Genomic DNA, 6,071 nt, shown 5'->3' on the forward strand with positions numbered 1-6,071 from the left:
TTGGTTGGCAGCTCGCTTTCCTTTTTACCGCCTGTTTGATGCTGCAGACATGCCGTTTGGATGTTTTCATTGGTTTCCCGATCAGGCTGTATTGGTCCTCCTCTCAGGGCTTCGAAGAGCAGAGCAGCTGTAGCGGATCCTGCAAAATTTTGATAGACCGATCTAGCGAGCGGCTAGCTGCTCGCTAATCGTCCCGAACGGCGGTCTAAAATAAACAATGTTGGTCCCTAATCCGAAAAGGTAATAATTAGTCCCTTTCAATTGATAAAACAATTCTAATTAGAAAAAGTACCACATACTAGAAAAGTACTATAAAAGTATACATGTGAACAGATATGAACACATTTAATTTGAGTTTTCAAATTTTTAAAAAGTCATAATTTTTAAATCGCGCGTCAGAATTAAGATCCGTTTTCACAGTTGTAATCCTCGCGACGTGCTCTTTGAAAATAGATCCCGCATGGGGATGTTTCGACGAACTAGTCTTCCTGTCAATTAAATATCAATGTGTCTAACTAGACTGCATTGTCGCGCCTACTAAGCGTATATATATGCCAATAGTCATGTCAACTAAAAGCATCTTCAGCCGTTCGGCCCCCTAGGACGCATAAAAAACGCCCCCCTGGGGCAAGCCGGCGATGCAATCGACGCTGGGGGCGTTTTCGCGCCCAGTCGTCGCCCCCAGGCGCCGAAATTGGCCCATTTTTCAGCCCCATTTCGGCGAATAAAGGGCCCATATGGGCGACAATAGGCCCATATTCGACGTGGTTCGCCGTTGTTCGGCGTTCAATTATGCACATAAAAAAAATTATCGCATATTTCATCACAAAAATATCAAATACTTCAACAAAATAGTACAACAACAAATAGTTTAATACAAATTATATAGTTCAACAAATAAAAACTCATATTTCATCACACGTCGCACCCGGCGTCGCCCTTGACCCTCCATAGATGCTCTATCAGATCTTGCTGCAGTTGATGATGCACATGTGGGTCTCGGATCTCCTGACGCATACTGAGATAGGCAGTCCAGGTTGCCGGTAGCTAGTGATCAACTTCGGTTAGAGGACCCTGCCTGTAGTATGGTTCAGTGTCAAACACTGGGTCTTCTTGCTCGCTCTCGATGATCATGTTGTGCAAGATGACACAGCAAGTCATAATCTTCCATATTTGATCTTTCGTGCAGGTCTGAGCGGGGTACCGAACAACAGCAAATCGAGATTGGAGCACACCAAATGCCCGCTCGACATCCTTCCTGCAAGCCTCCTGAACCTTCGCAAACCAGGCGTTCTTGCCTCCTGGCACAGGGTTTGAGATCGTCTTCACAAATGTCGACCATCTCGGATAGATGCCATCAGCTAGATAGTACCCCTTGTTGTAGTGCCGCCCATTGATCTCGAAGTTCACCGGAGGAGAATGACCTTCAACAAGCTTGGCAAAAGATAAGAGAGCACTGCAGCACGTTGATGTCATTGTGAGTTCCTGGCATACCAAAGGAGTGCCAAATCCAGAGGTCCTGTGTGGCCACCGCCTCAAGCATCACACTGCAACCGCCTTTGGCGCCTTTGTACATCCCCTGCCAAGAAAATGGGCAATTCTTCCATTTCCAATGCATGCAGTCGATGCTTTCAAGCATCCCAGGAAATCCTCTTGCTGCATTCTGTGCTAGGATTCGAGCAGTGTATTCCGCATTGGGTGTTCTCAAGTATTGTGGTCCAAACACTGTCACCATTGCCCGACATAACTTGTAGAAACACTCTATGCTGGTGGACTCGGCCATGCGCCCATAGTCGTCGAGTGAATCACCGGGAGCTCCATATGCAAGCATCCTCATAGCTGTCGTGCACTTCTGGATGGAGGTGAATCCAAGAGCGCCGGTGCAATCCATCTTGCACTTGAAGTAGTTATCGAACTACCGGATGGAATTCACAATCCTGAGGAAGAGCTTTCGGCTCATCCGATAACGGCGCCGAAATGTTTTCTCGCCGTGAAGTGGAGCATCGGCGAAGTAATCAGAGTAGAGCATGGAGTAGCCTTCGAGACGATGCCGGTTCTTTGCTTTCACCCGCCCAGGCGTCGAGCCACCTCGCCGCGGCTTTTCATTGCTCGCCAGCAGCTGGGCGAGGGCGGCGAGCACCATGAGATGCTCTTCTTCCTGGACGTCGGCCTCGGCTTCCTCCTCCAGCAGCGCGGCGAGCGCTTCCTCGTCATCCGAGTCCATCGCCGAGGCAGGCAAATCGCCAAACACCTTGCGCTCGGTGAGCGTGTACCCGCCGCTAAACCGCGCCTCCGCGGCCGAAAACGCCCAGCTGCTGTTGGAGGGGCTGCCACGGCGAAGCGCTGCTATTTTTCCGGCGGGGAATGGCTATCTAGCGGTGTAGGGCGGTGGGCGGCGCCGGGATATAGCTACTGGTGGCCGAGGGCGCGGGGGGTGGGAGGCGAGTCGGGGAATAAAACCTTGACTTTTCCCCTGACGGTGTGGGCCAGCCACGCTTTTCCCTTGCGTCGGAGCCCCCAACTGCTCCCCAGTGTGCCGGGTGCGGCATGTGACCGCCGGGCGGAAAAAGGGCCGAACCGGCGATTTTCGGCGTCCTGGGGGCGCGACTGGGCCGTTTTTTCGGCGTCGGCGCCGAAAAAGTGGCCTGGGGAGGCCTATTGGGGGCGCGACTGGAGATGCTCTTGAAGGGTTTCGTAGTAATTTCAAAAAAATTCCTACGCACACGCAAGATCATGTGATGCATAGCAACGAGAGGGGAGAGTGCTGTCTACGTACCCACGCAGACCGACTGCGGAAGCGATGACACAACGTAGAGGAAGTAGTCGTACCTCTTCACGATCCAACCGATCAAGCACCGAAACTACGACACCTCCGAGTTCGAGCACACGTTCAGCTCGATGACGATCCCCGGACTCCGATCCAGCAAAGTGTCGGGGAAGAGTTCCGTCAGCACGACGGCGTGGTGACGATCTTGATGTACTACAGCAGCAGGGCTTCGCCTAAACTCTGCTACAGTATTATCGAGGACTATGGTGGCTGGGGGCACCGCACACGGCTAAGGAATAGATCACGTGGATCAACTTGTGTGTTCTAGGGTGCCTCTGCCTCAGTATATAAAGGACTAGAAGGGGGGAGGCTGGCCGGCCAAGGTGTGGCGCGCCAGGAGAGTCCTACTCCCTCTGTGAGTAGGATTCCCCCCCCCAATCCTAGTTGGAATAGGATTCGCGGAGGGGGAAAAGAGAGAGAGGGGGCCGGCCACCTCTCCTAGTCCTGATAGGACTAGGGGAAGGGGAGGCGCGCAGCCCATGTAGGGCTGCCTCTTCTTTTTTCCACTAAGGCCCATCATGGCCCATTTAGCTCCCGGGGGGTTCCGGTAACCTTCCCGGTACTCCGGTAAAATCCCGATTTCACCCGGAACACTTCCGATATCCAAACATAGGCTTCCAATATATCAATCTTTACGTCTCGACCATTTCGAGACTCCTCGTCATGTCCGTGATCACATCCGGGACTCCGAACAACCTTCAGTACATCAAAATGCATAAACTCATAATATAACTGTCATCATAACCTTAAGCGTGCGGACCCTACGGGTTCGAGAACAATGTAGACATGACCGAGACATGTCTCCGGTCAATAACCAATAGCGGGACCTGGATGCCCATATTGGCTCCTACATATTCTACGAAGATCTTTATCGGTCAGACCGCATAACAACATACGTTGTTCCCTTTGTCACGGTATGTTACTTGCCCGAGATTCGATCGTCGGTATCCAATACCCAGTTCAATCTCGTTACCGGCAAGTCTCTTTACTCGTTCTGTAATACATCATCCCGCAACTAACTCATTAGTTGCAATGCTTGCAAGGCTTATGTGATGTGCATTACCGAGAGGGCCCAGAGATACCTCTCCGACAATCGGAGTGACAAAACCTAATCTCGAAATACGCCAACCCAACATGTACCTTTGGAGACACCTGTAGTACTCCTTTATAATCACCCAGTTACGTTGTGACGTTTGGTAGTACCCAAAGTGTTCCTCCGGTAAACGGGAGTTGCATAATCTCATAGTTATAGGAACATGTATAAGTCATGAAGAAAGCAATAGCAACATACTAAACGATCGGGTGCTAAGCTAATGGAATGGGTCATGTCAATCAGATCATTCTCTTAATGATGTGATCCCGTTAATCAAATAACAACTCATTGTTCATGGTTAGGAAACATAACCATCTTTGATTAACGAGCTAGTCAAGTAGAGGCATACTAGTGACACTTTGTTTGTCTATGTATTCACACATGTATTATGTTTCCGGTTAATACAATTCTAGCATGAATAATAAACATTTATCATGATTATAAGGAAATAAATAATAACTTTATTATTGCCTCTAGGGCATATTTCCTTCAGTCTCCCACTTTATGATTCTAACACCCATGGAGCCTTGGTGCTGATCATATTTTGCTTGTGGTAGAGGATTAGTCAACGGGTCTGCAACATTCAGATCCGTATGTATCTTGCAAATCTCTATGTCTCCCACCTGGACTAGATCCCGGATGGAATTGAAGCGTCTCTTGATGTGCTTGGTCCTCTTGTGAAATCTGGATTCCTTTGCCAAGGCAATTGCACCAGTATTGTCACAAAAGATTTTCATTGGACCCGATGCACTAGGTATGACACCTAGATCGGATATGAACTCCTTCATCCAGACTCCTTCGTTCGCTGCTTCCGAAGCAGCTATGTACTCCGCTTCACATGTAGATCCTGCTACGACGCTTTGTTTAGAACTGCACCAACTGACAGCTCCACCGTTTAATGTAAACACGTATCCGGTTTGCGATTTAGAATCGTCCGGATCAGTGTCAAAGCTTGCATCAACGTAACCATTTACGACGAGCTCTTTGTCACCTCCATATACGAGAAACATATCCTTAGTCCTTTTCAGGTATTTCAGGATGTTCTTGACCGCTGTCCAGTGATCCACTCCTGGATTACTTTGGTACCTCCCTGCTAGACTTATGGCTGATGCATAGGCACACATCAGGTCTGGTACACAGCATTGCATACATGATAGATCCTATGGCTGATGCATAGGGAACATCTTTCATATTCTCTCTATCTTATGCAGTGGTCGGGCATTGAGTCTTACTCAACTTCACACCTTGTAACACAGGCAAGAATCCTTTCTTTGCTTGATCCATTTTGAACTTCTTCAAAATCTTGTCAAGGTATGTGCTTTGTGAAAGTCCAATTAAGCGTCTTGATCTATCTCTATAGATCTTTATGCCTAATATGTAAGCAGCTTCACCGAGGTCTTTCATTGAAAAACTCTTATTCAAGTATCCCTTTATGCTATCCAGAAATTCTATATCATTTCCAATTAACAATATGTCATCCACATATAATATCAGAAATGCTACAGGCTTCTCCAAAAGTCTGTATATACAGGCTTCTCCAAAAGTCTGTATAAAACCAAATGCTTTGATCACACTATCAAAGCGTTTATTCCAACTCCGAGAGGCTTGCACCAGTCCATAAATGGATCGCTGGAGCTTGCACACTTTGTTAGCTCCCTTTGGATCGACAAAACCTTCTGGTTGCATCATATACAACTATTCTTCCAGAAATCCATTCAGGAATGCAGTTTTGACATCCATCTGCCAAAATTCATAATCATAAAATGCGGAAAATGCTAACATGATTCGGACAGACTTAAGCATCGCTACAGGTGAGAAGGTCTCATCGTAGTCAACCCCTTGAACTTGCCGAAAACCTTTTGCGACAAGTCGAGCTTTGTAGACAGTAATATTACCGTCAGCGTCAGTCTTCTTCTTGAAGATCCATTTATTCTCAATTGCTTGCCAATCATCGGGAAAGTCAACCAAAGTCCATACTTTGTTCTCATACATGGATCTCATCTCAGATTTCATGGCTTCAAGCCATTTTTCGGAATCTGGGCTCACCATCGCTTCTTCATAGTTCGTAGGTTCATCATGATCTAGTAGCATGATTTCCAGAACAGGATTACTGTACCACTCTGGCGCGGATCTCACTCTGGTTGATCTACG

This window comes from Triticum urartu, chromosome 4A (assembly GCF_056163025.1).
Source record: "Triticum urartu cultivar PI428250 chromosome 4A, HENAU_Tu73, whole genome shotgun sequence".
NCBI lineage: Eukaryota > Viridiplantae > Streptophyta > Magnoliopsida > Poales > Poaceae > Triticum > Triticum urartu.